Raw genomic sequence first — 9,141 nt, 5'->3', positions numbered from 1 at the left:
GGTTTTAATTAAAGGTAGGTTCTGGTTATAAATTTTACAGCAACCGCATCTGGATGGTTTCTTAACACTTTGGTAAATGACTAAAGGTATGGCTTTCCCAAGATTTCAGAAGGAAAGTTTTGTATAGTATTTTCTCTTGGAAGATTTGAAGCTTCTGTGAAACAAAGAATTAAAAAGAAATCTTCAGCAATTCATTGACTTTTGCTGACCAAAATAATGTTAAATCTGCTCAATCATTTAATGTCTCTCTTGATTGAAAGTCACAAATGTGTAGGAAGGAACAAATAGTTCCCAGAACAGGGAAGCAAAAAGCATTGGCCAGGTCAAAGCACATTCAGATGTACTGCAGTAATATCCTGAAGAAGGAAGCCTGTTAGCAGAATTGTTAGCATTTTATTATTATTTGTATTACCATCACCCTCAGGAAGACCCCATTGTGCTGGAGTTGTTCAGGCCTGTCCCAGAGTGCTTGTGATCTGCTCTCCACCAACCTCTTTTCCAAAATCATGTTCTGCAAGAAGGGCACTGTAAAAAATATGAAATGCAAATTAAACATATCATTACCAGACTCCTCCATGTAATTTTTTTAAAAAAATAGAAATGACCACTATGAGGAACATACAGTGAAAGGGGTTTAAAGGTAGTCAGCATAGGCAAACCAAGCCTATTCAAAAGGGGTTATTACTGAACAGAAGGGATGTTTCGGTGATCTAATATGTTACAAGTTATTGTGAATTTCCTTTCTCATCTTGCCATTTTTTTCTGGGACTTAAACTCCATATTCAGGAAGCTATTCTTTCAGAGCAATGATCTTCTCCCAGAGCATACTTTGATGTTACAGTTTTTTTCACACTGTCAATGCAGAAGTGGTATTGCAGATTGTAATAAGCATGAGGATGTATTCCAGATGTACTATCCCATTTCCACCACATATGTGTGCACTGCACTATCTTTCTCTCCTAACATGACAGCTTTATCTCAGAACAAGTTTCTGAAACCCCCACTTACCTTGTAAATTCCTTAGATGCAGTTATATGGTGTTTAGTTTTATGTAAAGAACCAGACATATATTGCAGGATTTAAAAATTCCTTTTATCCCATTGGGTTGAACTCATTAAATAACATGAAGAATCCAAAATACCTGTCTTTATCGTAGTATTTCTAGAATCCTGGCATATGCAGGAATATACTTGTCAGAGGAGAAAAAAAATACATCTGTGGTTATACTACAATTGGTAAACAGAATAGTCTATTAAATAATTTTCTTGGTTCTTAAGATGGAAAAGTTCAATAAAATTAAATCCTTTTATTAATCATGTTTATTTTCCTTGCAGTACAGCTAAAAATCCTGGTTAGACTCTATTCTGCTATGTTTTATATAAAGGGAGCCTCACCCTAGAAAGCCCACAGCCTACACTCGTAATGCACAGATGAGTAAGCCACATAAAGGGAGCCTGTAAATATGGAAAAACTAATGGAGAAAACAAACAATACAGAGAAGAGGCCAATTCTCCATAAACAATAACTTTAAGTCCTTGCTTGTCATTATCTATTATTGATAGACTCAATCACAGGTTACAGACCAGTAATTTGTTTTGACATTTTTATAATTTGATTCCTGACATTTGTCTGATGTTGGCTGCATGGAGCCTGTAATGCATGAAGGCTTCAAAAGCTTGATCAGGATATCGGGAATGAATTACAAGGGGCACATACTTTACAGTTTGAGGGGTTTTATCATTGCCTTCACTAGATTCTCTGCATCTGTGGTCCGGTTGCCAAGTGGGATTATTTAACTCATTCATTCCATCCTTAAGCTGTGTGAGAGAACCAAGCAATACAGGTGCTGTCGGCTGCAAGCAGAGAGAGGCAAGGGCTTCTTGCCTAGGTACTTGCACGGTTTTCAGAAAAGCTGGGCTCTGGCCCTGACCAAGGTCTGAATTTATAGCTTAGTCAAACATATGATATTACTGCACAAATTACCTGTCACTCATAGTACTTCACCATGTTCCTCTAGACACAGCCACCAAGCATTTGTGCAAAGGAGCAATACTGTCTTACAGACATTCCTCTCTTTTAAAAACATTTCTGAATTGGAGAAAACTTTGCATAGGCTTTCTGACAATTGGAAATTTAGGACACAGAAAGCCATCTGCATCTCACCTCCAGTGATGGTGACTCCACCACTTCCCTGGGCAGCCTGGTCCAGTGTTTCATCACTCTCTCAGTAAAGAAGTTTCTCCTAATATCCAGCCTGAAACTCCCCTGGTGCAACTTGAGGCCATTTCCTCTTGTCCTGTCTCTCATCACTTGGGAGAAGAAGCCAACACCCACCTCTCTGCAACCTCCTTTCAGGTAGTTGTAGAGAACAATAAGGTCTCCGCTCAGCCTCCTCTTCTGCAGACTGAACAACCCCAGTTCCCTCAGCCGCTCCTCATAAGACTTGTGCTCCAGACCCCTCACCAGCTTCGTCGCCCTTCTCTGGACACGCTCCAGCACCTCAATGTCCTTCTTGTAGTGAGGGGCCCAAAACTGAACACAGGATTCGAGGTGCGGCCGCACCAGCGCCGAGTACAGGGGCACGATCACCTCCCTACTCCTGCTGGCCACACTATTTCTGATACAGGCCAGGATGCCATTGGCCTTCTTGGCCACCTGGGCACACTGCTGGCTCATCATCAGCCGGCTGTCAATCAACACCCCCAGGTCCTTTTCTGCAGGGCAGCTTTCCAGCCACTCGTCCCCAAGCCTGTAGCGTTGTCTGGGGTTGTTGTGAGCCAAGTGCAGGACCCGGCACTTGGCCTTGTTGAACCGCATACAATTGGCCTGGGCCCATCGATCCAGCCTGTCCAGATCCCTCTGCAGAGCCTTCTGACCCTCAGGCAGATCAACATTCCCGCCCAAATTGGTGTCGTCTGCAAACTTGCTGAGGGAGCACTCAGTCCCCTCATCCAGATCATCGATAAAGATATTAAACAAGACTCGTCCCAAAACTGAGCCCTGGGGGACTCCGCTTGTGACCGGCCGCCAACTGGATTTTGCCCCATTCACCACGACTCTCTGGGCTCGGCCGTCCAGCCAGTTTTTAACCCAGCGAAGAGTGCACCTGTCTAAGCCACGATTCACCAGCTTCTCCATGAGAATACTATGGGAGACAGTGTCGAAGGCTTTACTGAAGTCCAGGTAGACAACATCCACAGCCTTCCCCTCATCCACCAGGCGGGTCACCTGGTCATAGAAGGAGATCAGGTTGGTCAAGCAGGACCTGCCTTTCATGAACCCGTGCTGGCTGGGCCTGATCCCTTGGTTGTCCTGCACGTGCCCTGTGAGCACCCTCAAGATGAACCTCTCAATAATCTTCCCCAGCACTGAGGTCAGGCTGACAGGCCTGTAGTTCCCCGGATCCTCCTTCCGGCCCTTCTTGTAGATGGGCATCACGTTGGCAAGCCTCCAGTCGTCCGGGACCTCCCATGTTAACCAGGACTATTGATAAATGATGGAGAGTGGCTTCGCAAGCTGCTCTGCCAGCTCCCTCAGTACCCTTGGGTGAATGCCATCAGGCCTCATAGACTTGTGAGTGTCCAGGAGGCATAGTAGGTCGTTAACTGCTTCCTCCTGGATCATGGGGATTTTGTTTTACTCTCCATCTTTGTCTTGCAGCTCAGGGGACTGAATACCCTGAGGATACCTGGTGTGGCTGTTAAAGACTGAGGCAAAGAAGGCATTAAGTACCTCAGCCTTTTCCTCATCCTTGGTGACAATGTTCCCTCCCTCATCCAGTAAAGGATGGAGATTCTCCTTGGCTCTCTTTTTGTTGTTCATGTATTTATAGAAGCATTTTTTGTTATCCCTTACGACTGTGGCCAGATTGAGCTCTAGCTGGGCTTTTGCCTTTCTAATTCCCTCTCTTCATGACCTAATGAGGTCCTTGTACTCTTCTTCAGTTGCCTGCCCCTTCTTCCAAAGGTGATAAACTCTCCTTTTTTTCCTGAGTCTCAGCAAAAGCTCCCCATTTAGCCAGGCCGGTCGTCTTCCCCGCTGGCTCTTCTTATGGCACATGGGGACTGCCTGCTTCTGTGCCTCTAAGATTTCCTTCTTGAAGAAGGTCCAGCCTTCCTGGACCCCTTTGCCCTTCAGGACTGTCTCCCAAGGGACCCTCTCAATCAGTGTCCTGAACAGGCCAAAGTCTGCCCTCCGGAAGTCCATCGTAGTAGTTTTGCTGACTAATTTGTTTTACACTGTTTCAGGTAGCCCACATCTACAGATATTTAACTTAATTTATTGAATAGTTGTCCCGTTAGTGCCTGCTCTAGGCAACATAAAAGAAAAAAACCAAAGTTTTGGGAATACAGGAATGAAAAAGAAGGGGAATACTTAGAAAAAAACAGTTGTTTAGGATTGTGAGAAAGAAAGGGTTGAGGAAAAGACAAAAACAAAAAAAAAGAGGAGTAAAGAATCTTTTAGTAAAATTAGTGATAAGAAAATAACCTGATTTATTGTGCCTTGACTCAAGGACTGCTGACAATATTAACAACAATCACTAGTACCATTAGCTTTTTTTCAATTCCTTTCTGAATTGCTGTGCAAATCTTTAAAAAATGCACTGTCAGCCTTTGAAACCGTGTGTGTACAAATTGCATGTGAGAACTGCAGCAGGGTACAGCACTTCCCCAAACGCTTTTTCCTTTCCTTTCCTTGCCTTGCCTGTATTTGCCTTGCCTTCCCTTTCCTTCCCTTCCCTTTTCCTGCCTTTGCCTTTTTTTTTAGAGGTCTGTCCTTAACATGTATTAAATACCAGCTCTATCATCAAACAATCAAACGTGAAAGGGAAAAAAAGTCAGAAAAATCAGAGGAGGAAAGAGTCAGAAAGAAGGGCTGAAGTCTCCCAACCTCAGGATATACTTTTTATGAGAATTATACTTGAGTGAGGCTATGACCTCATTGGCATGCTTCACAGGCTTGGTCCTGATCCTGGGGAACTCTTGGAGATGTTGATGTACCTTCCGACAGAAATTAGACTCCTGGGAAATGGTGCATACCTGTATCTTTTTCCAGAATGGAGCTAAGGTACCTCCCTATACCCGGGAACTGAGGAGAACTGTACTTACCAATATACAACTTAAGAAATCAAAACTGTATTTGTTATTAAACTTACACCTTGCCTCTTTATTGAGCCCAGAAAATGTAGACATCTCAACAGTTTTGCTTGTTTTTACAGAAACCAAAGAGAAAATCGCATTTCATATGAAAAATATAAATAAATTCAAATAACCTAAATTGTAACCTCCACCACTAAAGTCAGGAATGTTATGTAATGCATTAAAAATGAAAAACTTTCTCCAACAGAGATCAATATTTTATAGGAACGTTAAAATAGGTGTGGTTTTACTACTTTCCACTGCTTTAATAATGCAATAGACCCCCAAGCATAATGGAGAAGGGTAAGTCAGCATGATGTCTGCTCTATATTGCTGAAATAGCTACCAAGAATAGTAATGAATGTGATCTCAGTGGATGCATTATAAAGCATATTCTAATGAATTTTCTCTTTTGAATAGCCGGTTGGCAGATGAACATGGCTACATAAAGAGGAAAGCCAGGGGAATGAATGTCTAACGGTGTCTGTTGTTAGGATATTGTTGCTAACAATATGTTCTTGCCTGTTTTATATGAAGCCTTCCAGAAAACAGTATTTCAGCAGAATACAATGTTTTTAGTAGAATGCACCTTCTGATGTCCTTTCCTTGAAACTTGGGAAACGGGAAAGAGAGGAAACAAGGCCTTCAAAAGAATAACAAATGGTGTGAGAACCTTTACAATCTTCAAAATCCAGCAATTTTCATACAGTTACCTCTGAGGATTAGGGATTTTGTTGATTTTCTGAGAGGGTTCCCTGGGAAGTTGCTTTAAGGGCTTCCACCCAGGATGTCTGAACTGTCACACTGCAGTAATTCTCTTCTTTTGTTTATGACCATCTGTCTGAAAAGGTGTCTTCATTTTCTAATTGTCTTAGCTTTCTTAGTTTTAAAGAAAAATTCTTCCTTGTGAATTCAGTTACAGCTACATAAATAAGGGATGGGAAGGCTGCTATATTAAAAAAAAAAATGTTAGTGAAGACTGTTTTGCATTTGCACAAGAGTTGTTGATCTGTGTTCGATGATCAAGTTCTCTGGTCTTGTAAATGTGCTGAACTTCACTGAAGACACTGAAGTGCTCCCAGTTAAATTCACTCAAAATTAACCTTTCCTGAAACCCACATTTTTAAGGATGGAAATAAAATCAAGAACACTGGTCAAGGCTGATTAAACTTGTGCACTTTCTTAGGCCTTCCTGAGATACTCTGAAGGAAATCCATCATTAATCCCATGATTACTGGGAAGATTATAGTCAAGTCTGAATTACTTAGGGTGGGATCACATGGGTTTTTGGATTATCCATGCAGAGACCCTTCACTTCATATGCCTACATAAAACAACGTGGCTTCCAAAGCACTGCTGTGACATATGGATTCCCCAGCTCAGGCCAGCTCCAGCTCAGAGCTTCTTCATGCCACAGCTGATGCAACCACCTACGTCCTGTCTCTTTCTCTGTTCTTCTAGACCAGATTACATTTGCTTTGTATTACCTGTGGTTTTGTATTATCCAGGTTACCTGTGGAAATGGGATATTAAGACATTAGAGCAGATAGTCTCTAGCAATCCCATGTCTACCTTAGCTTCTCCTGCAAGCACACCATGTTCCTATGACACAGGCAGAATAACTGTTTTCCCAAAAATATATGCCACTGCCAGATCTATAGGCCTACATTTGTTAGGACTCAGGGTAGATGTTCGTAGAAACACAGAAACACTAGTGCTTTTCTTTGCAAAACTGTATTGCAGTTTCAGCTGTTCTTACTGTGTGTGTGGTTAGGGACCAACAGCACCCTTACTGCTATCAGATTAAATGAAATTGTACTGATGTTTTTATTCTTTGGGGAAAACTGAAGTTTTGTATTCCACGTTAAAAAAGTGTGTGGCTAAGACAGACTTTATGCCAGTTTTGCCATTTGATACTGACTTAGTTTAAAATTATTTTTACTGAGAGTAATGCTCAATGAACATAATGCCTTGTTTTATAGACTGTTTCTTAGGATGTTCAAATACTGACTTCCTTCAGCATCGAATGCTTTGATACCCTGAAGGAGTTTTTTGTATTCAAATGGTTTATCACAGGAGACAGAGATGGTTTTTTTTGATTGTGAAAATTTTAAACTGAGGTTTTTCTTTTCTCTCTTTTTGTTTTTAAAAGGATCAATATCTCAGAAAATGTATGGGGGAAAAGATAAAAGATATGGATGTTGGAGTTTTTGCTTAACTTATTGCTAAGAGTAGGAAAGTAGGCCAAAATAAAATGAGAACAGAGCTTAGCATTTTTTTCTACCAGCCCAGGACCACCATGGCAGTGTGAGAAAACAGGTATGATTCAGAGGCAGCACTTTGGAAGGAAAATAAGTAGAAGGCTAGACTAAAGCATACAACTAATATTGCTAGGTTTCTTACTAATTCTTCACAGACACAATTCCAAAGCCCTAAAAGTCAAAGGAGAAGATAAGAGACAGAGCCACTGGTTGGCATTCATCCCAGGGACATAGCTACATATAATTGGATTTCAGTAGTCTTCCTTTCCTGAAAATTGAGGATATAAAAACAAAAAACTTTTTCCCATCCTAGAACCTTTTTTGAGCATTTTAGCAATCTAAAAATTATCTGGTTTTATCTGTTCTGGGTAGAGCTGTGTGAAGTATTACATACACATCAGCTAAAATCTTTAAGACACAATTAAAACTTACATGAGGTGTTTTGTTAAAAAGATCTTCAGAAACAATAATTTCATTAAGGGTGCAGAAGCAAACTTCTTACAGGCATACATGTCTGAACCTTGTTGGTTTCCATGAGACTTGGTTGGTCTGTTTGTTTACGTATTTGAACAAATAAATCTTTCAATGCCAAATGATAGTTTTAACCTCTTTTACTAAGGCATTTGCTTCTCCTGACTGACATGTGGACTGTCTTTTGTCTCTTTTCCTGTATCCTGTAAATGCATGACTACTGTAAATTGTTTCTTGACAAATACAGTGAGTGCAGTGAAGGTAGATGATGTGTTATCTCTTGAAAAGGTGTTTAAAAACACCCTGAAGCTTCTGGAAAAACTGAAGGCAGCTGGTTTGAACTTAAACTGGACAGTATAAATTTTCCTGGAAGACTTATGCACACTGATGAATTATCTGTCTGGATATCACTGTTGATTCTTGTAAAAATTAAGCAGTCTTTCTTCTTACAGTTTTGAAGTGGTTTGTTAAATATGGAGAAATGGCAACACCCACTTAGCCAATGACTACAAGTTTTGCCTGGTGAGTTGAGCTTTAACACTATGGCAACCCCTGTCCATATACATAGCTCATAGATGAAAATTATGTGGCCACACTAAACCCTCTTACAAAAACATGGAGAACTCGTAGAGATAATTTTTCTTAGTGAGGGTGCCCCGTTTCAACAGTTCTTTGTGTAAGTCTACATTTTCACAGACCTGGAATTTGTCTGGGAAGTAAGAGAAAGCTACTAAGAGAGAAACTGACTGCCTTACTGCACCACCAGTGCTGAGACCAAAGTATTAGTAGATGCACTACATCTTTCTAGCAATTTTCCTCCACAAATTCTAAATGACCAAGATAATAATTCTGTCACTTGCTTTCATGTTTCTTTTATAATTTTATAATCCATTTTTCCACTCTTTTTCTTTTTTTTCTACTAAATCCTACTTCTTCTCCTTCTAATAAATAATGCTAGTGGGATTTTTTTTTATTTTTACTGAAAAGCAAAAGATAGAAATGGGACAGGTTATTAAGGCCCACATTCATATGACACTACCTACAGATGTAAAAGGATGATCTATGAGTGGAAGACAATATATTAAAGTGATATTGTTGTCTTTTTACTTGGTTAAGATTTGAGCTTAGGATTCTTAGGTTCCCCTGTAGTAAATGAAGACATCATTAACACCTAAAACACAGCAAGGAACTGAATGACTTAGACAGCTTTGCTTTTAAGGGGGAACCTCTGGAAAGATTTCCATATGGATTTGGCATCTATATGAAAAAAA

This window comes from Gavia stellata, chromosome 1 (genome assembly GCF_030936135.1).
Source record: "Gavia stellata isolate bGavSte3 chromosome 1, bGavSte3.hap2, whole genome shotgun sequence".
Lineage (NCBI taxonomy): Eukaryota > Metazoa > Chordata > Aves > Gaviiformes > Gaviidae > Gavia > Gavia stellata.
Note: the sequence above shows the minus strand (reverse complement) of the source record.